The 27405-nt window shown below is 44.7% G+C and overlaps 1 long non-coding RNA gene across 1 annotated transcript in view; it reads right to left on the bottom strand.

Annotated features, from left to right (window-relative positions):
• Window positions 1-106: 106 nt before the first annotated feature.
• Window positions 107-27405, bottom strand: part of LOC142767103 (uncharacterized) — a 49955-nt gene continuing 22656 nt past the window's right edge. The window contains exons 2-4 of the long non-coding RNA XR_012884753.1: window positions 22119-22239; window positions 8369-8480; window positions 107-360 (exon numbers count right to left, since the gene is read on the bottom strand). This is a non-coding gene — a long non-coding RNA (uncharacterized LOC142767103). The remainder of the gene's footprint in view (window positions 361-8368; window positions 8481-22118; window positions 22240-27405) is intronic.

Below are 27405 nucleotides of genomic sequence, written 5' to 3'. Positions count from 1 at the left end.
CATTTCGTCATGAATATTCAGATGTGCCAAGGTCACATGGGACACCGCTATAATTATTGACACATCTCAAAATGGAATCTCAAGATGAACTCAAGATGGAACTATATCACTTTAGATCACATCTTTATTAGCATCAGAATTGCGTTATTTCTGTTGTTTTAACACAGTGAATATAAAAGAAGTGTGCAACAACTCTGAAATCCGTCAAACTGAAGATTCAGTGTTTCAAGGAGTCTCAGTAAGCTATGCGTATACTATCAGCGAATAGCTCTGCAACGCTCGCAACAAAAAGGGAATGGAAGCGGTATAGGTACTCTGGAACCTCTGGTAGTTTCTAAATTTCCAGCTCTAAATGGACACCTGCGTTAAAAAAATAAAGGTTTTATTTAGGCCATACTGAAAGAGTATTGGGCAGATTTTCGATTGCAATTTGCTTCGTCAAGGTTGGTTCACACTGGCTACTAGCACTTGTCGCGTGACCATTTGCGACTGGCAACCAAAAAGCGACTGATTTTCACACAGTCAGAAGCTGCATGTGAGCGACTGGAAATCGCGAAACCAGGGAGACACGTACGGATCTTGTTGCGAGCTAGAACTCTGAAGACCGGCGTTGATCAGCTGAACGCCGCCGGCTGAGTGAGTGGAGCGAACCGAGTGTGCTGCATTTATTGTTGTTCTATACCAAGTTCTCACAAGAAAGAAGATTGAAATGCCTGTAAAAATACAACTTCCCAGGAATCCCATTTGACCGAAAACTCAACTTTCTCTCGCACATAAAAACACTTAAATCAAAGGCATACAGAGGACTTATTCTTTTGAAATTTTTATCCCACAAGTACTACGGCTCACATCGACTATGGCTGCTACTTATTTTTCGTTCTCTCGGGCGTAGTATTTTGGATTAGCCCCGCCGCGGTGGTCTAGTGGCTGAGGTACTCGGCTGCTGACCCGCAGGTCGCGGTATCGAATCCCGGCTGCGGCAGCTGCATTTCCGATGGAGGCGGAAATGTTGTAGGCCCGTGTGCTCAGATTTTAGTGCATGGTAAAAAAAACCCAGGTGGTCAAAATTTCCGGAGCCCTCCACTATGGAATCTCTTATAATCATAAGGTGGTTTTGGACGTTACACACCACAAATCAATCAAACAGAAGCGCGAAAGAGTTCAATTCTAGCGAAGAAGAAGAAATTGTCATAGCGCTGAACAAGAAATTGTTCTAGCGCTGATGCATTATGCCTTGGTGTAAGCGCTGGCAGCACAGAAGCCTCCACAAAAAAAAGCTGGTGGTGGGTGTAAGCGTCCCTTCGCTCGCGAGAGTTGGCCAGCCATGGAAGCCGCCTACCTGCCGTGCTGCGCTGAGACAGCGAGTAGTATTTCCGAGAGTGGTACGTATTCAAAAGCGCCCCTTGAAATTAACTTGACTTGTGACAGCCTCGAATGCAGCACCAACGTGTCTCGAACGTGGTGTATTTTAGTGAGGGCCAAGTACGAACACAAACGGGCTAAAAACGCTCTGCATCGAAGGTGGTAGCTTAGTCAAGTTACAGATAAAAACGATCTTGAATACAGCAGAAAATGGTGCACAATAGATCAACTCCTTAATTTGACGGGGTTTATCTTTTTGCGAAGGCCGCCACATTAATTCGATATTTTCCTTGAGCTGCTGTGTTTCACCATCTCCAAGCCAAGTACTCCGTGGTGGACATGGCGCCAAAGACCCAGAGGAAGGCACTCGTTTGTATTTAGCGACATTGAGCCAGTGCATTGAAAAAACAAAAAAGTCGCAGCTTTGCCGCAAAGGCGAAGCAACGAACGCGATAGCAACATATTGAAAGGTCACGCGCAGAATGCCAAGCATATCTAAACGTGCATCACGTTTCTCACGCAAAACTACGCACGAAACGTACTCACACGAACAGATCAACGCGAATAAGCGTCTCAGTTGTTACTTCGCGCTGTCTGAAAAACGTCACTTTTTCGCAAACGGAGGATGTGGAATGATTGCACTAACCTTTGTGAGCCCGGTAACTGCATCAGAATACGTACGAGACGTATGGTCCTCCCCACTGCAAGATAAGGGTGCGCGTTAAAGCGTGCCCGCCCTTGTTCTCTACGAGGGCCAAAGTACGCGTGAGAGATGAGAGCCGCCACACGCTCACTGCGCCATCTTGTTCATAATGCTTAAAACACCATAGTTGCCCTTCGAGATGCCCGCGAACAGGGGTAAGTGGTTGATATCATAGCTTGCCGTTTACAAGTGTGGAAGATACCTCACGCTGGCTCAGTGGTAACGCCATGTATCCACGCTGAGTACCCACGTTGTATACCACGCGCGAAAGAAATTTTTAGATTTTTTCTTTCACTTTTATATATATATATATATAGATGCGTTTACGTACTAAATGCATGACATCGATGCCCACGTCGACGCCGACACCGATGGTGAAATCCAGCCAAGTGTATCCATATAAATGCTGTCGCGATAGAACAAAAAACTGCCTGCATATAAATAAATGCTAAGGTCGATTCTGGGCATCACTGATTGGTTTTAGCAGTTTAGCGACAGCAGTGACGCGACAGAAAACCAAACAAGAAGCGACTAGCCAAAGCAGTCACTTTGCGACTGTTTGCGACCAGTCGCAAATGATCACGTGACCACTGCTTTTCGGCAGTGTGAACGAACCATTAGACAAGCATATGACCAAGCAAAATTACGACACATTTGCTCGTGGTAATTGTACATATAAGAGTGAAGATATTTTTCAACATTGAGCTGCACAATCGGATTGTGTTCGAATGAATAGTGAGACGAATATATTCGCTTTATGGAGCGCGAAGATTGACTGCTTCGCACTACAGGAGCAACGTTGTGAACACTTACAGGCCACCCATAACTTTGCATGGATGGCACACAGATATTTCAGCGTCATCTTTCAATAGCTATCGAATGGCGCACTACCTAGGCCTAGGTTCTATGAGGCTGATGAATGGCCTATATCTCTTATTGAAGTAAATAATAAGAATGATGAATTGAAGTATCTGTTTCCTGTACTCAGAACGGGTATAGACACGACTGCTAAAACAAAAGCCAAAATTAGTCAACATCAAGAATTTTCGCCAAGAGCTCAGTCGTTTTTAAGGGATTATGTGGATATACCTGAATTCTTTCGTATATGCTCTTGCTAATGTCTTCAGTGATTTTGGTTTTCATCCTATGTGTGAAAAGCTTATGTTTGCGAATTTGGTGGCGTTCAAAAAATGGCGTATTCTTAAGCTTAACATTTCTGAAGTCCATAGAGCATACTTCTGTCTTAAGCTTAACATTCTTACCAGTACATAGAGCGTACTTCAACCACTTGGCGCATACAATTATCGTACGATGTTACTCCGTAAGTTTAAATTGTGATTTACCAATAAGTTATCAATAAAGAATCAATAAAGTGTAGAGAACCTTGTATTAGTGAAGATTTCGCATATTGCTGCAGTCTGTGTAATACGTAGCATGTTTCAAAGGGTTACTGAAGGCAAGTAATATGTGTGAATAGATTGTTGAACTAGCCATCCAGAAACCTCATGGTGTTACTTTTGTGTCAACGAAGTTTTAATTTCGAAGCATTTCTTAGCGAAATTCGGCGACTTTGAGCGTATCTATCTATCTATCTATCTATCTATCTATCTATCTATCTATCTATCTATCTATCTATCTATCTATCTATCTATCTATCTATCTATCTATCTATCTATCTATATAGCCACCTATGACTTTCAGCTTTCCTGGCTGTTTCGATAATGGTATCGATACTAACCTAATGGTATCGATACTACACTTGGTGTGGCAAACATGACCGCATGAAGAACATATTTGATTTGTCATATCATGAAAATTATGATATGTACGTCAAGAATGTCATGATTTACATTTCATGGTCCTGCAGCTCTTGCAGTGGTTTTGTTCACATGGCACGTTGCAAAAGTTCTACGGTTTGTCATGATTGTTTGGCGAACACAAGCGAGAGACCCTAACATAAAAATTTGACATGTGGGGTTCAAGGTCCCCAAACCACCATATGATTAAGAGAGACGCCGTAGTGGAGGGTTCCGAAAATTTAGATCACCTGGGGTTCTTTAACGTGCACCCAAATCTGAGAACACGGGCCTACAACATTTCTGCCTCCATCGGAAAAGCAGCCGTTGCAGCCGGGATTTTAACTCGTGACCTGCAGGTCAGCAGCCGAGTACCTTAGCCACTACACTTCCGCTGCGGAGCCCCTAACATGAAAATCATGACATGCGTGTCAAATTACAACATAACTACATGCCACGCTCATGATGCGCTCGCGGCCATTTCGCTAGCGTAACATATACCAAATTCGGTATTACAGTGCGTTAATGGATGACGAAGGTATGTGACTAGCGCAAACAGGATAATCATGAGATGCATGTCATGTAACAATATGACTACATGCCACGCTCATGATGCGCTGGTGGCCGTTTCGCTAGCTTTACTTATACCAAATTTGGTAATACGGGACGTGAATAGATGATGAAGGTATGATGCTGGTGCATTATAATAAACATGAGATCCGTGTCAATTAACAACACGACTACATGCTACGCTCATGATGCGCTCGCGGCTGTTTCGCTAGCTTTGTAAGAGCCAAACTCGGTATTACGCAACACGAACGGACGACATAGTTAAAATACACATTTAAGCATGACATTCACGACATGCATCTCACGTAACAACATGACTACGTGCCACACTGATGATGCGCTTGCGGCCGTCTCGCTAGCTTCACATATGTCAATTCTTGTATCACGTGACGCCAATGGATGACGAAGGTATGTGACTGGTGCAAACTAGATAATTATGAGATGCGTGTCATGTGAGAACATGACTACATGCTACAGTCAAGCCACCAATACATTTTGACGTGACGCGGTGCACATGCTCGCCGATGTTCATTTCGTCGCGTCACGTTGGCGTTGCCACACCAGGCGCTGGTCCGGCCATATACTCACAGGCGCGCGCCGCGCTGTGTTGTTTTTACGCATGCGCGTTTCAGCGCGTCCTGCGTCCCTCTGTCACGAAAAGAGGGAGACGGAGTGTTGTCTGGGTAACGCCTTGACGTGAAATACAGGGTGTCGCATTTCGCGCCGGTTGCCGTGGGGCCGCGCCGATGGACACTGGTCGCACCTGGCGTCAGACTGGCGTCAGTGCTCGCGTTTTGCTAACGTAGCGTCGCTGTGCTCAGCGTGCGCGCACGTCAATGCTACATTAGAGTAAATTTAGCCCTTCATGATCCACTCGCGGCCGTTTTGCTAGCTCTACATAAACCAAAATTGGTGGTACGTGACGTCAATGAATGACGAAATGTATGACTGGTGCAGACGTGATAATCCTGACACGCGTGTCATGAAAGAACATGACAACATACCACGCTCATAGCGTGCTCGCAGCCGTTTCCCTAGCTCCACATATACAAAATTTGTTTTCACGTGACTTGAATATAGAACCAATGTAAATGACGCATTGAATTCAAACATGGTAATAATGACACGTAAGTAATGCGCGGCATCATATACCTCCACCTCCTTAGGTTTACTGGTTTCAAAGTCTCACATTACCATTTCTTATGGGTACTTTGCATACCACCGATTCCCACTGAACGTGGGATCTGGCAATTTTTTTTAAATGGAATCACGTTTCAGGGGTTTGCATTGGGTTAGCGTACTTCAACTTACCTGCTTCAAGCAGAAAGTTTTATGTCACTGTAGCCATGCACAACGTTGGCCGTGTTTACTGCGCGGCTACCGACACTAGCAGCAGAAGAATGAAAGTAGTGGGAGCCACAGCAGCAACAACGACCATTCAAAAATTTTCTGTCATCACCTGTGATGGCAGATGTGCTCGGTTAATCTGGGCTCCGCTAGATGGCACGAACTGTCGGGTCTATTAGGAGGTAAAAATAGAGCTTTTGAATCACTCGTGCCATTCGCCATAGGAATGCCCGACGGTTCTTTTGTCCATGAATCAAGCAGGAACGAACAAGCATCATTTTCTCACGTCTCTTGATGCACAGAAAGTTTTATTTATTTAGTGAAGCTAGTTTGATTACTAGAGAATATTTGTAGGTGGTACCTCTGCCAAAATCGAGATTATTTAGCAAAGGGCCTGTCGTATCACAAGTGTTCTTGCGGATTTACATTATTTTTTTTGAAAGTAGGGCACTGTTGTTGATGACATTGTCGTTTTAGACATTGTCATACATCGAGCTTTCACTCTGACATAAATTGTCCTTTGCAACTCGTGTCCCTTAAAGCACGAAGAATTGCGCGCGTGAAATCATTTCATACACACTATCCGTGTGTAATACGTAGTATGAAGGGAATACGAAAATAACGTGTGTACCGTTCAGATTGATGACCGGCTCTAGATCACACAATCGTATTGATATTCACATGTTCTAACACTCGACTGCTTGTACTACGCAGCATTATTGCATTATTTATTGTTATATAGTAAAGACTGTATACAGGACGCGAGTGTTCGTGAAGCACGAGACAAATTTCACTGCATTTTCAGGCAGACGCATGGCTTTGAGGTAGGGCATCTGCTTTGCACGCAAACGGCCTAAGTTCAATCTTGACTTGGACCAGATGGTATACTTATTTTATGTGGATTGTGCAAACATTTAAGCATAGACGATATTATTATTATTATTTGCCGTCACAACCAACGTTACTGAGGCGGACGCTGCCATTTGAGCAAGATATTTTTAACGCTTTAGCGTTATCAGCTATCCGCCAAATTTCAGCGACGTGGTTAGAGCTGTTAATGTGAAAAATCCGCGAAGTGAGCCAAAAATTTAGGATCATAAAATTTAGAAAAGGGCAACACGAGCTGTAGACCACGCTATAGTGAGACGGCTCGCAAGAGGTATGCACGGTCCAAAACGCCATTACTGCGAAGAAGGCATCGATAGTTATATTTGTTTTTGAGGACGATTTGCGACTGGTTCCAGTTGAGACACTCATCACGCCGTCCCGGGCACTTTATGAAAGATAATGTGCTGCTATTTCCATTGAGTTCGAAAGATACTCGTCGGCAATCTTTCGCAACTAACGAACCTCCACCTATATTATAACTTTTTCTAAAACGAGTTGACCGTCTCTTTAGCGAGAGCAATATACGTCGCAAGTCAGCGTCTAAGCGTCCAAGGGGCTAAAACATATGGCATGGGTCATCCCCGTCCGCCACTGCTACTTCGATGATATAATCACTTTGTTCCTTATGGGGCTGTGTTCCCCGTTTTCTTTGTTCTCGAACAAAACATTGGAGAGAACTTTCTTCTGAAGCATTGTCAGACGTTCTGAGCTAATATTTAAATGATATAGTCAAGAAATATTTGAATGAATATTGGACACACTTCTGCTGTGGTCGAGAAGTTCCAGGGCTCTGGTGATTTACGTTTTTGCTCGCTGTTCACGGGCTGGCATTTTTATGCTGAGTTGCACGAACAAACTTTATTAAAGTTCTAACATTTTTTTACACTTTCAGTCCTCGATATTATTATATACATAACAATTCTTAGTCCTTGCACTGATGATGTTTTAACTTACTAACATGGATCGAACCTTATTTGATGATTCTGGTTTAGATTGTTGGTTATGAGGCATACAATGGTCACATATACACACCAACTTAATTACACATAATGTTACTGGTACATAAGCGCAACAAATTATTGATAAAACTTCTTTAGTTGGACAGCAAATTGAATTATCAGTATTTCAAGATATTGTACTCTGCACATGTGCGGCTTTTCTGATGGCCTACAAGTTGCCCCAGCTCCGATTTCAAGGCGCTCCGCAATGGCAACATAAAAAATAAAGTAACAATGTTTTGAGTTCCCACTGCACAGAATATATTTTCTTAACGCTGACTCGTGACAAAGAATATTTTCTTTTCACCTAAGTTCCTTGCTACTAGCGGGAAATTTGGGATTTTAGCTTAAGTGGGGAGTGGAATATGCTACGCAACACACGCTGTTATGCATCCCACAATGTTTCCGATTCGTCCATTATCGTTACGTCGCAAAAAGGCACCACTTTGAAAAAAATCACGACACAAGTGCCCCAATGAACGCCTAAAAAGTTCAAAAAGGTACTTAGTTCAGAAAGTGCCATCTTTATTTAGTTCCACTTTTGGGGTTCCTTATATTTAAAAAACATAATCAGATCATCTTGCGAGAGATTAGTTCGAACACCTCAAAGAAAACTTTGATACACATCGAGAGTTCGTCGAAGCTTGTTTTCCTTGAGGTACTAATTATATAGGTTCTAGAATCGGAGAATTATGTATTCTTACGTGTCAATCTTGAGTGCGACTCCATAATTATGGCACGTAAGTCGAACACAAGGAGATCTCAAGGCCAGAACTTCACCGTTCTGCAATATGTGGTTCATAAATCTGCATCCTCCTGAAATATTGAAGTGAAATGCCTGATTGTGCTTGCCAGCATCGAGCTCTGTGATCGTAACTTTAGGTATTCCACCAGCGGTATCTACAGCATACCAGGGGCGCTGAGGCGAAATAACCGTATGAGGTAAAGTAAAACCATCCGCAAATCGAACATTCTTGATGGTGAAACTACATCCTAAAAGCCTGCTTCTTGACAAATTAAATTGTAATCACTGACCTGGAGTAATCACGGGTTCACGTGATTGAAAACTAACAAGTGTTCCACTTCATATTTCGCTGTTTATAGAAAGCGTGCTCTTTTCGCAAAGTGACTGAAGTGACCTTGTGTACCCGCAACTACAACGGAATTGTTGGTGAAAGCTGGTGTACGTTATGATTATCCCCGAAAAATTTTTTTGTGTAAAAGATTTCTTCTAAATGCTAAGCATGTCTTAGCTAACTTTGAAACATTTGCGCGTATATATATATATATATATATATATATATATATATATATATATATATATATATATATGTGTGTGTGTGTGTGTGTGTGTGACGTAAGAAGGCAGGGACAGTTGGTAGAAGAAGAGGAGGAAGAAGTCAGAATGGGAAAAAAACAGGGTGTATGAGCCAGGCTTCGTCGCCCATTCATCATAGCGTCACACGAGTCGACAGGATCTACCGTGCCCTTCATCATGGCCACATCCAAGAAAGTCATCAACATCCAGAAGTATTCGGGAGCATCTACGGACGTCCCGTTTGACAAGTGGCTCCGACTCTTTGTGGTGAGGACGGCGGCCGCAGCATGGACGGAGCGAGACAAGCCATGCTCTTTCCGGACATGTTCATTCATCCCCGTGCGGTGCACACACGCTGGACAGTCGAAGCAAAGCAGAAGGCTCAGACGCACCGAACGTCGCAAGCTACCAGGCGCAAGAACCACTCGCAGTGAACTGCGAAGAAGCCCTTGAAGAGCATAATGATGGCACATTACCAACTATGCCTGATAAGCAAGACACCAGCTCACCATGCATCAGCTGTCTACAGGACGCGTCAAACCTCGAAGGAAATGAATGCCCAATTCCAGAAGGGGCGCCACTACAGCCATCTCCTGAGTAGCTCCAGCAAAGCAAGCAAAACGAAGTTCACAAACTCAGAAAACAACGAGAAAGACTTCAATGAGGGCATCGGCGAACGCCAAATTCAATGGAAGCGCGTTCACCAGTTGAAGAACATCGAAAAATAAGATCTCGAAACCAACAAGACGTCAGACACCTTCGGAAGAAGAAAAGTCGCCAGAAACGCTCCCAGCACCCGCTATTCCGCCGACTGCAACACCACAGAAAGCGCCGAGAAAGACGCGGAAGCACTGCTTGCAAACCGCCAGCACTCAGGCACACCATCACAGTCTGTCGAGAAGCACGCAAGCAAGAAGCATCAGGATTAGACCATTCACGGCGAAAAATTCAACCCCGACGACATCCGAGCTGCCCATGCAACAAAGCGTTCCAGCCTTGGTCAGCCCGAACAAGAGTTCTAGCAGTACTGTCAGTATCCACGTGTATCCCGCTCTGTCCGGAACGCAACAGTTAGCCTCGCCCACCAGAGTTTTTATAGAGTTCACTGAAATGCTCCGTTGGGCTTGAAGATTCAGTGAGATTGTGAACCTCCGTCGGAATGTGAAACTGTGAACTTGGCCATTGTTTTGTTTATTCTCTTTTTTAATTTGTTGTAGTTTGTAACCGGTGCCATCTTTCGGGGGGAGGGGGAATCCTGTGACGTAAGAAAGTAGGGACGGTTGGTAGAAGAAGAGGAGGAAGAAGTCAGAATGGGAAAAAAACATGGTTTATGAGCCAGGCATCGTCGCCCATTCATCCTAGCGTCACACACACACACACACATATGTATATATATACGCCTAGGTTGGGGGCCTCGCTTGATCACAACTTGGCTTGGTGCCAAACAAGTTTAGCTTGAAGGGTAAAATGTTTTGACAGCTATGACTCACTAGGAATGACTGGAATGACTTGAAAAAATTGGGGACCCTTTAACGCCAACACCGCCAATTTTTCAAGGTAAATGAATCTTAATGAAATTCGCTGAGTAGGTTAATTTGCATAATTGCGTCATTCATGGCAAACTTCAGGCTTTAGAGTTTCGCAGTTTTTTTTTAATGGATTTTGTACCTTTCTTCCAAACGCCCACCACGCTTGCCATAATTGATGGCAACAGAGTGTGTGTGACGTGGAGTTTTAGGTAGCGGAAGTGCTGGAACTGATGTGCTACTGCAGCGTCAGTTGTCTGTTTAGGCGGCGGACTCGCTTTCTGAATTTCATGCCGACCGGTTGTGCCCCCGCGATCTCCAACGACAGCGCAGATCTGGCCGACTGGCTCGCCCTAGGCGATCTTCTGCCGCCGACAAGAGCTCTCGCTAAGTGGTGCCCCATCCTCGGACTCCTATGACAGGTAGGCCCGGTGGACCCAAAGCTGCCATGCCGCTAAACGGAACGCTTCTCTCCTTGGTGCAGGTTTTTCAAACGTCAGGCACTCGCACGATGCTCCGCACACTTCCATATGTGGCTCGCGTTGTTTCATACAACCAATTTGTCACGAATACAAGGAGCTCTGCTTCCCAAGCAGTCTTGCTTTATCGATTACCTTAGAGTGTACAAAAATAATGAATTTTTTTCGGTGTCGAAATACTTGGTAAGCCCACGCATTTTTAGTTTCGCACGGCACCAACAGCACTCATGCATTCAACGAGGCGCGTAAAAAAGCATCACACTTAATACTTCAACATTCTAGGAAACCTGATACCACTCTACAGTCCATGCGTGAAAGCACGATCATATACAATTGATAGAGTTATACGTGCCACTACCGCCATATGGATGTTCTTTGCAGTTTACCCCCATTTGAATACGGCCGCCGTGGCCAGAAGTCGAACCTGTGTCCCCCAGCATAGTCACACAACACCCAATAAGACTATGCTACCACGGCAGGTGAAAGCACAAAGGGAAACAAGCTGCGAAGTTTCGCTGAGCGTTTATTCGCCAGACTAGGTTACAACCATCAGAAACGTTTGAAAGGTCATCATAACTATACTTTTGTGAAAAGTGAACCAATGACTTCTGTAGGTTAAACCAAATGCTCAATCACATTCGTTTTGAATTGCCCATGCCAGCAATGAGAAGTAGGAAGGAATTATGCACGCGTGAAGTATGACTTTCTCGTCCATGATTCTCTTTTGTCGTAAGAAACTCAACATAAAATGCACTTCTACTAACAGCTGTGCGCAGCAAGTAAGTACTAACGCTCAGTCACCTTTGTGAAAAGAGTATTCCGAATCCAGAGTAATACCCACCACAGCCACAGCACTAACAACAAAATTGTGGCACGCACTATGATTATAACAAGTTGACACGTGAGGCGAATCGCGAGAGGCATCTGAAGCAGAAAAGTATGTAGGCACAACATTCCATAAAGTTATAGTAAATTTGCGCACTGCAGCGATAGTTCCTCCACTCAAGTATTAGAGCTTCAGCGACGCCAACAGCCACTGTCATAGCTCACGAAAAAATACCGTCGGATGCGAGGTCATCGCTTATTTCTCTCGCAAGACCCGCGTTGTAACGTACGTATACACTGATAAGACGCTTGTTACCGCATCAAAAACATTGTCATTGAAGGGCTAGTGGTGTACTGTATCCATGGCTAACGGTCACACTTGTGGTAAGCACGTAAAAAGAATATAAGCAAACGTTAACACGAAACAACTAAACGAGGTCGACGTGACCACAGAACACCTACCACGACGGAGACAAAGTTTGGTCTGCATGCTGCGCCCTCTCGAAATGACAAGAAGAAGAATTTAAAAAAAAAACGTGACCTCCGAAATGGTTAACGTGCGGCAAGCGTTTGCACTCTTGGAGGCTTCAAGAAAAAAAAGTAATAGTGGCAGTGGTCGAGAGATGACGCAGCGATCGGAATGTCATGGGCATTCTATGCATGGCTTGGCGGTAAAACCTGATAAGCTCTAGTAAATATTTCGTTCATTATTGTGCAACCATTAAAAAACTGACGTTTGTCTAAGCATCAGATACAATATATTTACGTGTGCGCATGTTGTGGTATCAGTACAAAACGTAAAAAAGTGTAAGAAAACCTACTTATACCTTGTGCCACTATGGTCAGTGGAAATTCATCGCTATATAAGTTGGTGCGCGTTCATAGTAAGGTGTGAGTAAACACGTCGAAGGGGATTCTGCTTTCGGCCACGGTAGTGAACGGACGCAGGACGCAGGGCTCCGTCGGAGCGGCTTCAGCGGCCCTTAAGGGCCGCGGTAACAGGTCAACTGAAGAGTACCAAGTGATTCTGCCTCATCTGCCAACATGACGCGTTGCCCTAAATACTGTGTTTGTACACGGAGACGTTCGAGCGAGACCCTACAGGGTTGAAGACTTCAGAGATGCGTTGGTACCCACGGGAGTGCTTACGGACATCACAGCACTCGGAGCGTACCAGATTAATCACGTCTGGGTGGTTACACTGAAAGGAGAAGACGTGACGAAGAAACTGCTGGCTTTCAAGGAACTTCAGGTGAAGGGACACCGGTGTCTCATAGTTGATCTCCAAGACCAGCAGGTAAAACTGCGGCTTCATTGGCTGCTTTACGGAGTCGCCGATGAGGATGTGCGGACGGCGTTCGCGGCCTTCGGCAATGTCGTCAAAGGGAATCGAGAGCGCTGGAGAGTCGACGGCGTCAGCGACAAAGCGTCGACGACGAGAACCATGCTACTCAAGTTAAAGAGTGGAGTTACGGTGGAGGACCTTCGACACCAGGTGCACGTTGCAGGGGAATTGGCTCTAGTTGTGGCGCCGGGCAGGCCTATGCAATGCTTGCGGTGCAAAGGGACGGGTCATGTACGGCGAGACTACAGGGTGCCACGCTGTTCAATTTGTCGGCAATTTGGACATCGAGACGCTCAGTGCATCCAGTCGTATGCAGCAGTTACGAGCGCTGCAACGTGCGATGAGATCGAAGAGCAGACAATGGACGCCGCTGAGGCAGAAGACGCGGCTAAGGGGGCAGGAGACGCGGCTAGTTCTCTGGTTGAACGCGGGCTCGTTTCGCCTTAAGATTACGATACAGCGTCGGAACCCGAGGAGAAGAAAACGGCTAAGGCGGACACCGGCCAAGAGAATTCCACTGAAGACGCACGAAGCCAATTGGTGGACATGTCGACGCAAGCGGCGAGAGGACGCGACATGCAAGCGCACGGAACGATCCGCGGGATCAACACAAGCTCGCCGATTAGGCGTTCGCTGGAGCAATCTGCGGGCACTGCTCACGTGAGCAAAGTTTAGAAACCACCAGCGAAGGCGACCCCGGGGCAGTGCTCGGGCCTCAGAGCGAGGTCCAATCTACCTGTGGACCGACCGGTTGGCACTCCAAGGGACCAGCAGCTAACTGATGCCGGACCACCGGATGGCCCCGGAGACGTCTAGCAGGGAGCTAGACGTACACGGTAAGCACCATGCTCCGGTTCTACCCCTCCTTTTTTTTATCGAGTAACGATGGCTAGTCACTGGGCATTGAGCTTTGCAACCTTAAATGTCCGAGGTTCGGCCTCCAGGAAAAAGCAGGCTCAAGTGTATCGCCTGTTAATTGACAAAGATATTGACGTGTTAGCCGTGCAGGAGACAAAAGTGGAAGGTGAGGAGGAGACCCGGAGCATGATGCTGCGGTTTACGTCTAAACAATATGCCATAGTTGGTCACGCAAATGGAACTTCGGCCGGTTGTGTTCTTTTTGTTAAAAAGATTCCGGGATTGATTGTTGAAAGTCACTTTTCTTGTGACTCTGGTAGAACAGTGACTTGTGATTTTAGTACTAGCGAAATGTAATGGCGCGTCATTTGTGTCTATGCGCCGAACGTGGAGGCAGACCGAAAAACTTTTTTTTCGTTAATTAAGCAACATTTACGGACACCAAAACAGCTTGTTTTATTGGGGGATTTCAATTGTGTATCCAGCGCGAAGGATAGATATAATAACCGCCAAGTACGAGACAGAAGTCTTGAAGTGCTCTATGACTTGCTGAATGAATCTTACCAGGATGATGTTGCGGAGTGCCGCGAAGCAGGTCGCAAAGTTCGATTTACGCATTTTCAGGGAAGCAGTCACGCACGTCTTGATAGGATATACATGGCAGGGGAGACGCTAGCTAACAGCAATAGTTACACAGTCTTACCTGTCTCATTCTCTGACCATTGTCTTGTAAAATGCAACGTGGGACTTAAACAAAAAGAAAACAAATTTATTTGAGAGTTATGGAAGTTTAACGCTAAACTTCTTTGGGATGACATTTTTAATAATTTTGAGATTGAGGGAATTAAGAACATTAAAGTGATCGGAGCCGGTAATGTTGGGGAGGAATGGGAGCTTTTGAAGCAAAGCGTTAAAATGAAGGCCATATTGAGATCTAGTACCTTAAAATATCAAGAAAGAATGAAAAAAAATGAACTCAGAACAACGCTTAAGAAAGTGATAGCATTAGAAAGCAAGGAGCCCGGTGCTTATAAAGAAGATATTCGAACGGTGAAACGACAAATTGAGCTAGTAGAGCAGGAACGCTACAGAGGAGCCCCTCTTTGAGCGAAAGCAGAGGCGTGGGCTATGGGGGAGACTCCTACCAAGCGCGCACTTGGAATTGAGAAATCACGAGCGCGTCGTAATCACATCGACGAAATAGAGGAAAATGGAATTCTGCTAAATACTAACAGCATTATCACTAAAGCTTTCTTTCAGTATTACAAGGGTCTCTTCGCAGCCGCATTAGTAGAGGTTACGAAGTTCAAGGACACTTTCTTGAGCCGGACGCCGCAATTATCTCTCGAAACTAAACAGGCGTTAGAGAGGCCTATAACCGTTTCTGAAATTGAATATGCAATAGAGTCTCACCGCTGGGAAGTCGCCGGGGCCTGACGGTCTCGGTGCGATGTGGTATAAAGCTTTTAAAACAGAAGTTTCACCAGTGTTACAAGCTGTCTTCAAGGAAGGCTACGCAATCAAAGCGTTACCACCTTCGTTTGCCGAGACGCACACTATTCTAATACCTAAGACGGATGACAAAGCAAAATTAAAACCAGTTTCGTCATATAGGCCCATTTCGCTAACCAACACTGACTACAAAATACTCATGAACGTATTGGCAGGTAGATTGCAGTCCGTAATCACCGGAATAGTTGGGGAGCACCAAACGAGTGGCATCAAGGGGCGCTCAATATTGATGAACACACACACAATGCGATGTGTCCTTGAGAGTTGCGATGCTTTTAATTCTCATGTTGCGATCCTCCAGCTTGATTTAGAAAAGGCTTTTGACTGCGTTCCACAAGATGTGTTATTCTCCATACTTGAACATGTCAATGTCGAATGGGTGATTACAGAGGGCATAGTTTTGGCGTATAAGAACTCTCCTACACGACTTATTATTAACAGGATCCCGGCGTCTCCCATTAGGCTGGAACGTTCTGTACGCCACGGATGTCCGGCAAGTCCACTCTTGTTTGCATTGTACAAAGAGAGCTTATGCTTGGCCATAATAGAAAGCGAGACCATCCGTAGTTTCAGAGTGCTTGACGCCGAGGTAAAGGTTTTGGCATATGCTGATGATGTAGCAGTGTGTTGCACCACCAAAGAGAGTGTACAAAAGACAGTTGCCGTTGTTAAAAAGTTTGAAGAAATTACAGGAAGTCGGGTTAATTTGGGAAATTGTCTGGAGTTGCGGCACGGAGACTGGACATCAACCCCAGATACCTATGCTAACGTTCACTGGTTTAATACTCCAGTAAAATATCTAGGCGTGCCTTTCCAGCATTACAAAGACACCAATGATTACTGGACTGAACAAATAAAAGAAACGCCCGAAAGGACAGCGCAGTGGAAGGGCAACTGTCTCTCAATGTTTGCCAGAGCCACTGTATGCAACATATTTTTAATGAGCAAATTGTGGTATGTGATGCAGGTTTTGTGTTGCTTACGGGCGCTTGTGCAAAAGCTGCATAAAATATTTGCTGTGTTTATATGGGGGTCTGCTTGGGAAAAATGTAGTAGGACAAATCTGTTCCGAAGAGTAAAACAGGGGGGACTAAGCCTGTCACATCTGTACGTGCGACAACTAGTTAATTGTTATATTTTCTTTCGAGATGTTGAACACCCCTTCTCAAGAACAGTATGCCAGTTACGCCTTTGTCGTGTTCTGCCTAACTTTGTGGTTAGCACCGCAAGCATGCCGGCAGCTATGCGTGGTTTTTTTAAGGAAGTTGCAGACAGTGTCCGGTTCTTGTCAGTTCGGTTTTCCAATGAATACCTTTCTGTGATCGGGCGAAAGAAATTGCATAAAGACATATGCGACATGATTTTTCCAGTTTCTATGTATAGGCTAATTAATAGCGGGGGAGAAGGCAATGATGTTCTTATGCGTGTTAAGAAAATGCAATTTCAGCCTAGTGCAAAAAGCTTTTTCTTTAAATTAAACTCCGCAAGTCTACCGGTTAAGACTTTTTTAGAAGATAGAGGAGTTTATATGTCATGGGGTTCGAACTGTTTGATCTGCCGAAAACCGGAGACAATAGATCACGTTTTTCTGCATTGTTAGGAAGGGGTTTACTTGTGGGATGTTTTACAGAGAACTCTAAAAAAAGATCTTCCGTTACATTCACTGGGTATCAGGTTTTTAACAGTAGAAAAAGAGGAGGGACTGCCTTTTGACCTTATAATGCTGCTTGGCCTCCATTGTCTATGGCGGGCAAGAATAACCGGTTACTACTGTGACCCTGACAGGCGTCCGGCCCGTATGCTGTTCCGCGAAAGCATTGCTCAGTACATTTATATACTCAAACTACAAGATTTTGTTCCGGAATGGCTCTCCAGGGTTGAACCCCTGGTGAACTTGAAGGAATTTCAGCACTGTAATCTCTAATAGTTCCGCGGCTGTTTTGTCATCACTTCTGTTTGTATGTTACAGTTTACAGTGACTTATATTGATGTGTGTACCCTGTGCGAAACCGGTAATAAAGAAAAAAAGTAAACACGTCAAAGTTCAATAAAGAAAGAAAAAAAATAAACACGTCGAAGTGTGGGCCGTTGCTGTGAATGGTTAAATGTGCTCTTGTTGCTGCTGCGGATGGTTGATTGCGCTCTTGTTGCGTATATGTTAGCGTACGTGTTGCGTACTATTTGTGTAGTAAGTGTCCATGTGTGCATGTGTAGCTATATGCTTTACATCATCACATATTAGGCTTCCGGTGTCAGTGAGTAATCTTGAATTGGCTGAGGCGCAAACAATCCGCAAGGGAGCCGTGATAGTGGGTATGAAAACATACGTCGCGGCAGGCAATTTTTTTAGTTTCGTTAAGTCCCTCCAGATGGCACTAGCTACCACCTACTTCACGGCTATGATGCTCTCACATCTCAAGCTACTTATATAATGTTGAACATCTATCTATCAAAGCTGCACTACTGAGTCGAAATGGTTTCGCTGCGATCGAGTCTACGGTTTGGAGACACAACTCGCGACCTGCGGACTCGTAAACGCATGAATAACGTCGCTACACTATGTGAATCTGCGAGAAATAAATACAGCAAGCCTAGCATGCACTCTTCAGGTGAGGCCCTGCAGTATCTGTGTCTTTCGTAGTGAACGTGGCTTCGCTGACCGAACGAAACCTGCTTGCTCCGTCGTTCTCATTCGCGATGTGTTAATCGCAACAGGTTCATCTGCTGGTTTTTATAATCATTTTGTTCAATATCAAGCTCAGCGGGACGGTTTTTTGTAACTTTCAGTGCCGTGTACTCCTTATCAGTCGAGAATCATTGCATTTACTAAGCCTACTCGCTTCGCCCGGGGGCAGCCATGTTGATTTTTCATAAGGAGGGACATGTTTCTCCGTGAATGAGGGATCAACGTTTCTCTATTTAAAGATGAACAATGGGGACATTACCGTACCGTTCCTCCCTAAATGGAGAGAACGTCACTCCATTTTTTTAAGAGTGTAGAGTCAGTGTGGCAATGCAGGGTTTCGAGAGCTTGCTTCGCAGCTATTCCGTGCAACGCCAGCCTAGTACATGACGTACTTGACGTCGGTAAGAAGGCACCACTGTATTGTATACGGGATCATGCCCGTGAAGTGTGTAATTCCTGGGCGCGCGCACACAACTAAGACACACCAAGCGCACACCGTACAATACATACACATTTAGTCCGATAGCAAAAAAAATTTATTGTCCATGTGGATGAACGACACAACTTCTAAAAATGCGACAGGATGCCTACAGCAATAAAAACGAAAGTTCGCGTGCGTTCTAGCTCACTTGACGCAATGAGTAGAACCAATGTAGCGTATAGCTGAGAGCTCCACATGCAAATACCATACGTGAAAAGTGCCACAAGGTACATCCGGTGATGCACGCGCTTCGCACAGAATAAACACTACAGCTTGGAATCATCCAGCTTTCTTAAACACGCAAAAGAAGCAGCACTGGTGAATTCACCTGCTGCCGGCAAAGAACACCTACCAGCTTCCACTCCGCTGGCGCCGCCGCGGCGCCAGCGGAGTGGAACACTAAGTGTACGCACGTCCCTCGATAGTGGTAGGTTGCATGTGGATACATATGGGCGTACTTGGAAAGCATGTGCTGCTCATTGCAGTCATTGACAATGAGGTCCATCCGTTCGTGCGTCTTTCCGTTCGAGCATCTCTCCAATCGTCTGTCTGTTTGACCGTCTGTACGTCCATGTGTCTGTCTCTCTCTGCCGTTTGTCTGTTGGTCTGTTTTCCTGGCTGTCTGTCACTACGTGCGTCTGCCTGCCTGCCTGCCTGCCTGCCTGCCTGCCTGCCTGCCTGCCTGCCTGCCTTGGGGCCACTCACACTAGTACCTCCTGCTGGGTGAGTCGCACAACTAGGTGGTTACAAACCAGTCACAAAAATATATTCATGGACAAACCTACGGCCTGAGGAGCTCCGCCCCTAATATAAGACATGTTAACATCGCAAAGAACTTGACAGTGCAGCAGATGAAACATATGTCATCATACAACGGTGTATACCCCTTTCAGTCACGAATTACGATGCGCTGTCAATTCACGTGGTATATTTTCAAGGCACTCAGTATTACATTCTGAGTAAAAATGCAAAACAATTGTGCCGTGATCATCTTGGCAATTAAATGTAATGAGTGTTTAACTAATTATCTCATCATTCTGCCACCAGTCTGCTTTCGTACTTGCATAAAACGAATCTGATATTTGTTCTAAAATTCACACACCTTGTGTTTTTTGGTTGAATTTTTCTCGAGCGAAGAAAAGAGATACTTTTTGCATTGGTATTGGAATGCGCCACGTCGAACAAGAGAGTGCCTCTAGCAAAATGATCCAATGCAGCCACACGCACCAAAATGAAATGAATAACCAGCAGATGTCCGCTCAGAAGGCCTGCTCGAATGAGCACAATCAGTTTCAATTCATTTGATTAAATACGCAGTGCGTGACGTGCCAATGAACCGGGCGTCTTCATTTGTACACACCGTGACTAAAAAGGATGCGGAAAAAAACACCCAACGATGCTCGAGCCATGCTGTCAAACATCGGTGACAAATAAAGCCTCGACACCACCGTCTATCTTCAGTGCGCAAAAGAAGCCGTACAGCTTGCCCGCTAAAAATCATTACGCAGCACAAAAAAAAAAGCACAACTGACACGCAGAACCACTCACAAGCGAATACGAACTTTCAGCAAGCACCAACTAGCTAAGAATAATTCCTTCTGTTGATGTTGTCTGCCTGCGCATCAAGAATCAGCAGACGACCGACAGCTTCTGTTACACTCTTCGAAAAAACTTCATGTAATGCCAGTCCGGCAACCTCGTTTAGGTATGGAAGCCAATAAGCAGACGTGGAATAAGTGATAAACTGCTTCTGCGATACTTCGCTTCATACAACGTGCTTCCATATCACCACCGTCTTGCCTTCGAGGTTATTTGCATACGGCATTATGAACTTTCAATGGCACCGAGCTTGACCCGGAGTCATCCAACTCATGCGTCTAGGGTTATTTACGTACGTGAGTGGATGTGAGCATTTTACTTCTTGTTATATTTTACTTTCTTGCTTTATGTTTGCTATTGTTGCATGCTTCTCCACTTCCCGTATTTTGTTTTACACATCAAAACGATGCTTAAGATAGAGCACGAGTGAAAAGTACGAGCTACAGTAGTAACATTTTAGGAAGACTTCGTATATTCCTTGGACGATTACTTCAGGTGGTGATCATACAAGGTGATGATTCAATTAAAATCCAGTTACTCAGAACTTGTGATAAAAAATACGCAAGTATAGATGTCCAATATGAAACAACGAATCCTATTTTATTACGAACGGAAAAGCAGAAGAGATTCATGGCACATTTTTGCGAACAAGGGGGAATAAAGTACATAAGTGACAAAGACAATGCTGAACGCCAATATACTGGCGCGGTCCCGCCGCGGTGGTCCAGTGGCCAAGGCTCTCCACTGCTGATCCGTAGGTCATGGGTTCACAACCCGGCTACGGCTGCTGCTTTTTCAATGGAGGCCAAAACGCTGTAGGCCCATGTGCTCAGATTTGGGTGCACGTTAAAGAATCCTAGGTAAACGAAAATCCGGAAACCTCCACTACGGCGTCTCTCGTAATCATATGGTGGTTTTCGACTTTAAACTCCACATATCAATCAAGATATTGGCGCAGTAGAGGAGAAAATGGCTAAGAATCTTGTACGCGCATGCGTTATTAGCAATTACTTGGATGAGAGGAACATACCAAGGTTTTGATGGCTCAACTTGTGCGCCTGCTTAGTATGCATGTGACTATGCGTGTTATGAAACGTGTCACAAGGATTTCCTTGTGTGCTTTGAAGAGTTTGCAAGCACTAATTTTGCACGCCAGTTGACTTTAGAGAAACGCTTAGCTTATGCTGTAGTTATCTCAAAAACAACTGAATTATGTTGTTTTAAACAACAACAAGAAAAGTTGAGAAACTAGAGGTTAAATCACAGCGTTGAGTTGTGTGCGCCACTAACTGTAAACAGTGTTGTTCGCGCCAGCAACTGTAAAAGCACTAACACAAGTACACACGCTAAAAGAAAATCCCACCTAAAGCAAAAGAATGGTATTTCTTATTGCCTAAAGACGTAAGAGCTAGTGTGACTGAAAAAGTAGCACAGCATGTACAGTGACAGATTAAGTTGACTTTATTGACTTACACTGTTGTTATGCTACTGATATATTTTAAAGGTCAAGGGAATTTTCTGTTTGCTTCAACTTGCAACTGAAGTGAGTTCCAGACAGATTGCTTGTACAGAACTGCTATAGTATATAGTATGCAAGCGTACGATTATTTATTACTGAAACAGCTCAATACAGGTAGCACACATACTTCTGTTATTTTAGGAGTTGTTGACAGCATCATTGTTTTCCAGAAAAATATTTTGATGCAAAGTCCTAACTCTTCTATCAGCTTTCACAGTTATCTCAATGCGCGAGAAATTATGTCATACATTATTACGCTATGGTAACATCACAGATCTCGAATTGAGAGTTTCTAACGCTTCTTACTTTGGGGGTCTCCTCTTGCTATGCACCCATCACATACAACAAGCATAATTTGCGATGTGAACATGGCCATCAGAGCGAAAACCTTCATGTTGATACAAGATGCTCAGTTGCTCTCATGTACCTGTTAAAGAGGGTTGTTCTGCTTGTAATTTCAATGGCAAAGCACAGTAGCACATCGGCATGAAAAAAGAAAGGACACCCAAAAGTGGTCTAACTTACAACAATTCTTTCCTGTTTCTCTTCTGTTCAGTCTGACGTGCTTTCAATGTCAATCTGAATTCAAACTCGTTCAGGATTGAGCAAATGTATTTTTCAGAGGCCTAAGGTAACGCTCCTTCTGTCGTCCTAAAATCAGGTGGTTCGCTACATTGTTTCGTTTCCGTGATAACGAGGAAGGCAGCTGGGTTTTTGTTAGCGGCCATCATATAAAGAACTAAGGAATTATACAAAATAATAATGTTATCTCAGATTTAACGTTCCAAAAGCAAGTTATGAATATGAGAGACGCTATATGTAGGGCTCGAAAAATTTCAACCACCTGGGGTTTTTTAACGTGTACGTAAATCAAAGTGCATGGTACTCAAGGGGTATCACCTCCATCGAAAACGCAACCACGGTCACAGCGACTTCACACCGTGAACGTCCGTTTACTAGTCGAGCGCCAAAACCAGTAGACCATGGCAGCCGAACAGTTGAGGATATTTATTGTGTCATATTTCTTCTCCTTCGCCTCGCACGACAACGTTTACGCCTTAGACAGGTTCCACTTCTAACAGCAGTTTCCAAGCGAGCATTCTTGAAGATTTGCTTATGAACGTTTTGATGACATCAGTTGAAAGAAGTTCACCAGTGTTTAAAGGCAGTGTTATAAAAACCAAACAGTTAAAAAATATACACCATCTGTCGAGCGTCGCTTCAGTGATAAGCTCAAGATCGAAGATCATAGGAGACCGCAGCTCTTAGTTCAAACCACGGAGATGAAGGCGCACACAGAAACTCCTCCAAGAATACTTGGCCACGTATCTGCATGTAATCTGCAAAAGTCACTGAAAGACGATAACATTGCGTGTGGAAAGAGTGAACGAAACATTTATTTGTTGTTCTGCGCAAGAAAATTGGTGAATGGTATTCTGGAGGCGCTGAGTTAGAGTGCCTCGAGCGTGCAGCGAAGGCGAACGAGCGCATCAAATCACGTCCCACGTGATACGTGAAAGCTATCTGGCAATTTTTTTGAAAATCAAAACGCGCGGCTCTGAGACACGCGTGCGCGCCCGTCTCAGAGGTGATAAGGCGTAGAACGCAAAGCGACGGATTGGTGCCACCACCGTGTCATCTGAGCAAAGCATTGGAAACACTCACTTTTTATGCAAGCGTTGCATGGTGAGCTGAGCCTGATAAACGCTATGGCCCTTAGAATTGCTTATGTATGACTTTTCTAGTAAAAGAGGCACATACAGAATAAATAAATGTTGTTATGGTACCTCTGATATGTGCAATAATTGCTTTTTAATTGACAATCGCACAAGAATGAACGCTGAATATTGAGCAACATTGGTGGGCGCTATGAATGGGGTCGGCCGTTTCGGATATCCGCTTGTGCCGTTTAAAGTGCCTCGTGTCATTATTAGTAGACAAACAGGCAAATAAACAGACAGACAGACCAAAAATTTTTAGCGTCGAACATCCCCAAGAAAGACTTTAAAATGGTGAGGCGGTGCCCTTCAAACCCTAAGAGCACACTTGTCGTCTCTTAGCACCTATCTGTCAGGTAATAGAGATCAGGTTACTGCCAAGCTGAATCACCACAAAAGTCTGCGTTGAAGCGGCGGTAAAGTGTGTATATCTACAGCTGGACCATACTGAATGCATGAGCTGTTGTTGTCAATAAGAGCAATATGCGAATGCTACAAGTGTTCTTCATTTTATCATAAATGACACAGCGGCAATTTGTTATCATGCAGGCTAGAAATGCCAAATAGCAGAGAATTCATATACCTCCCAGTTTATTTTATTTTCATCCCCACTGTGCGAATTTGTGGCCGAGCTGTTCAGGCAGTATGCTGTGGAGTGACGAGTAGGGATTTGAGTCGCTAATCGCCTTGTGAGTGCCACGCAGAACGGTTCGGTTGAGTTGCTGCAGAGATTCTAGTTTTTAGATGGACCTCATTCGCGTGACCAATTCGAAGGAGCTAATACTAGAGTCTAAACTGTTCTAACAGCCATGTATTTTTCATGTCCACGGAGAGTGCTGTAAATAAAATAAACGTGATAACCACCAGCGAACAACCAATTACACTCATTACATTGAGCGACCTTCTCAGTCTGATAATTTTGCAGGTTCTTTACTTGACGCGCACGGCGGTTTTGTATGTGTCAAACGTCGTGATGGATGGCACCGAATCTCAGTAAAATCAGAGAAACCAGGCGGTGCACAAAATCTTGGTTGGTTCCTCTGTCTTAGGAATCAGTAAAATACTGAAGTGACTCTTGTCTTCAAAACATAGTTGAGTGTTTACGATGCATTGTGGCGCCACAAGAGGAAGAGAATGAATGCTACAGCAACAAAGTGCAATAAAACGCAATAAACCGAAAGCAGCTGGACACATGTAGCGGTAACGTCAAGCAGGAACTACGTGAAAAATACTTTTTCAACACTTAGAAGTAACATGGACTAACAACATTCTGAGCTCGACACCAAAAAAACGATGCTCAAACACAAAAATATGCACAAACGTAACGCAGAAGTATACGCAGGGCTTGCGTGACCAATTGTCACAAATGTTAGGTTTTATGTGAGCAGCGCGCATCGTTCTTAAGCGCGGCCGCTGCGCTGATCGGTAATCTTCGTGCGCTCTTCAACAACCGTAACCCACAGCAAACGTGTGATGAAAGGACAAGACGTTCAAAGCATCCCACTCAAGAGATAAAGGCGCGCACGAGCGACCAGGCCCCTTGGAGACACGTGTGCATTGCGAGGAGAGTGGCGACGACCATTAAAGGGCCACTCACAAGGTTTGAAAATTCTGTGCTGACAAGCGCAATACGCAGACGAAGCGTTCGTGATCACATCTTCCGAAATTTGCAATGCTAAGCGCCGCGGAAATGGGTGAAATTTCAAGGTTAACGCTGCTCTCCCTCCCTTCTGCTGGCGCGCGCCCAGAGAATGAGGGCATGACGTGCGCGTATGAATGGCCCTAAGTTCATGGCAATGCAGTGTTGTTGGTCCTCTACGTAGACTACTCTGCACTTATGTTGCAAACAGTGGCACGTGACATGGCGAAAATAAATTACCATGCATGCGTAGTTTATGTAATTTGTTGCTTGGAAAAATCAATAAAACTCTAGATAAATAATGAGACGCAATAAGAAAAATTGAGCCTCTTTTTTTCAATTTTCTTCCGCGAATTGCAACGAGATGTGGGGCTAATGTGTCGGCGTTTTGCATGTATTTGTGTTTCCGTGGTCAGCGCAAGGAGCAGACGACCGCCGTGAAATGCACTTACGTGTTCGCGCACTAATTGTGCTCATCTATTCTACCACGTCTAAGCCAGTGTTTCCGAACCTTCCCGCAGAAGCAGGCAGAAGACCACAAGATAACGCTGGTCAACAAAACAACGCCTGTTGCATGCTCGGGAGTTCGACTTGTTTAGGCCCGTCAAGTGCATGTGACCTCTTGGTCAGATGCCGGAGATAATGGGGAAGAAATTTGGCTTGCGAAGGCTGCGTGGAGGAGCGGCAAGTTTTTCAAGCTAGCCTCCTCTCATCCTCCTTTTGCACAACTTTAAAAAACCTGTTTTCTTCTCTCGTGATGAAACCGTTAAAATTCTTGTGGCAAAATGTTTCTCATCAGACATGCAACAACTTCTACTGTCCCACAAAAGTTTGGTATGGGGCCTGGTGAATGGCCCTTTAATACGCATCCTCCAAGCTACCACTGTAGTGTAAGAAAAGCGAGATAAAATAGCTGAGCTCTGAGGACAGCCAACAGTATACAAGACGTAAAAGAATGGCTCCCCTTTTGTCAGCAGAACTACGCTTGCTGCGTGCTCGAGTGGTTGCGCGTCACACGCGGTGGAGCGAGACGTCATATGTTCGACGGCAGGCGACAGAGCCTGTAGCTTTAAAGACAATAGTCTTTGGTAGGGAACTTCGATGAAAAATTGTGGTCTATCTGTCTGTCTGTCTGTCTGTCTGTTTGTCCGCCCTTAACCGTATCCTAAACGGCATCAAAGTGGCCAGACAATAATTCAAACGGCCGACCCCATCTGCAGCGCCTACCGATACTGATCAAGATTCAACGTTCTTACATGTGCGATTGTCAATTAAAAAGCAATTATTGTGCATATCTGAGGCTCCATAACAACAAGTCCATATTCTTTCTGTATGTTTGTGTCTTACTAGAAAAGGCATTCATAACTAATTCTATGGACCGTAGCATTTATCACGTTGCGCTGACCATGCAATCCTTGCACAAAAAGGCAAATGTTTCCAACTCTTTGCTAAGACGACACCGTAGTGGCACCTAGCAGTTGCCTTGCGTTATACACCTTATCACCTCCTAGACAGGTGCGCAGAGCGCGCGCGCATCGTTTTCCTAGATAACTGCCTGGTAGCGCTCATGTGTCACGTGTGACCTGACTTGATGTGCTCGTTCCAATGCGCTACGTGCTCGTGGCACTCTAACGCAGCGCCTCCAGTTTACCATTGACCAATTTTCTTGCGCAGAGCATCAAATAAACGAGTTGCATTTGCAAATAAACGCAGAACATCAAATAAAAGTTTTGAATGGTATTCTGGAGGTGCCTTAAGCGTGAAGCGGAGGTGAACGAGTGCATCAAGTCATGTCAAACGTGAGACATGAGCGCTATCTGGCAATAATACTGGAAAATGGGGGTCCGCCGTGCGCGCCTTTGTCTGAGTTGATAAAGTGTAGAACGCAAGGTGAAGGGTAGGTGCCGTCACCGTGTCGTCTTAGCAAAGCATTGGAAACTCTTGCCGTTTCGTGCAAGTGTTGCATGGCCAGTGCGGCATTATAAAAGCTACGACCCCTAAAATTACTTATGTATGCCTCTTCTAGTAAAAAATACCCATACATAATATTGAAGTGCCGTTAGTGCCTCAGATATGAGCAATAATTGCTTCTTAATTGACAATCACAAAAGCATGAACGCTGAACCTTGAGCAATATTAGTGGGCGCGGCGAATGGGGTCGCCCGTATGGTGTATCGGTCAGGCACTCCGATGCCTTTTGGGGTGCCGTTAAGGGTGTACAAACAGACAAAAGTGC

The sequence above is a fragment of the Rhipicephalus microplus genome, chromosome 7 (genome assembly GCF_043290135.1).
Source record: "Rhipicephalus microplus isolate Deutch F79 chromosome 7, USDA_Rmic, whole genome shotgun sequence".
Taxonomy (NCBI): domain Eukaryota; kingdom Metazoa; phylum Arthropoda; class Arachnida; order Ixodida; family Ixodidae; genus Rhipicephalus; species Rhipicephalus microplus.
The sequence above is the reverse complement of the archived record's forward strand: the minus strand, read 5'-3'. Positions and strand labels throughout refer to the sequence as shown.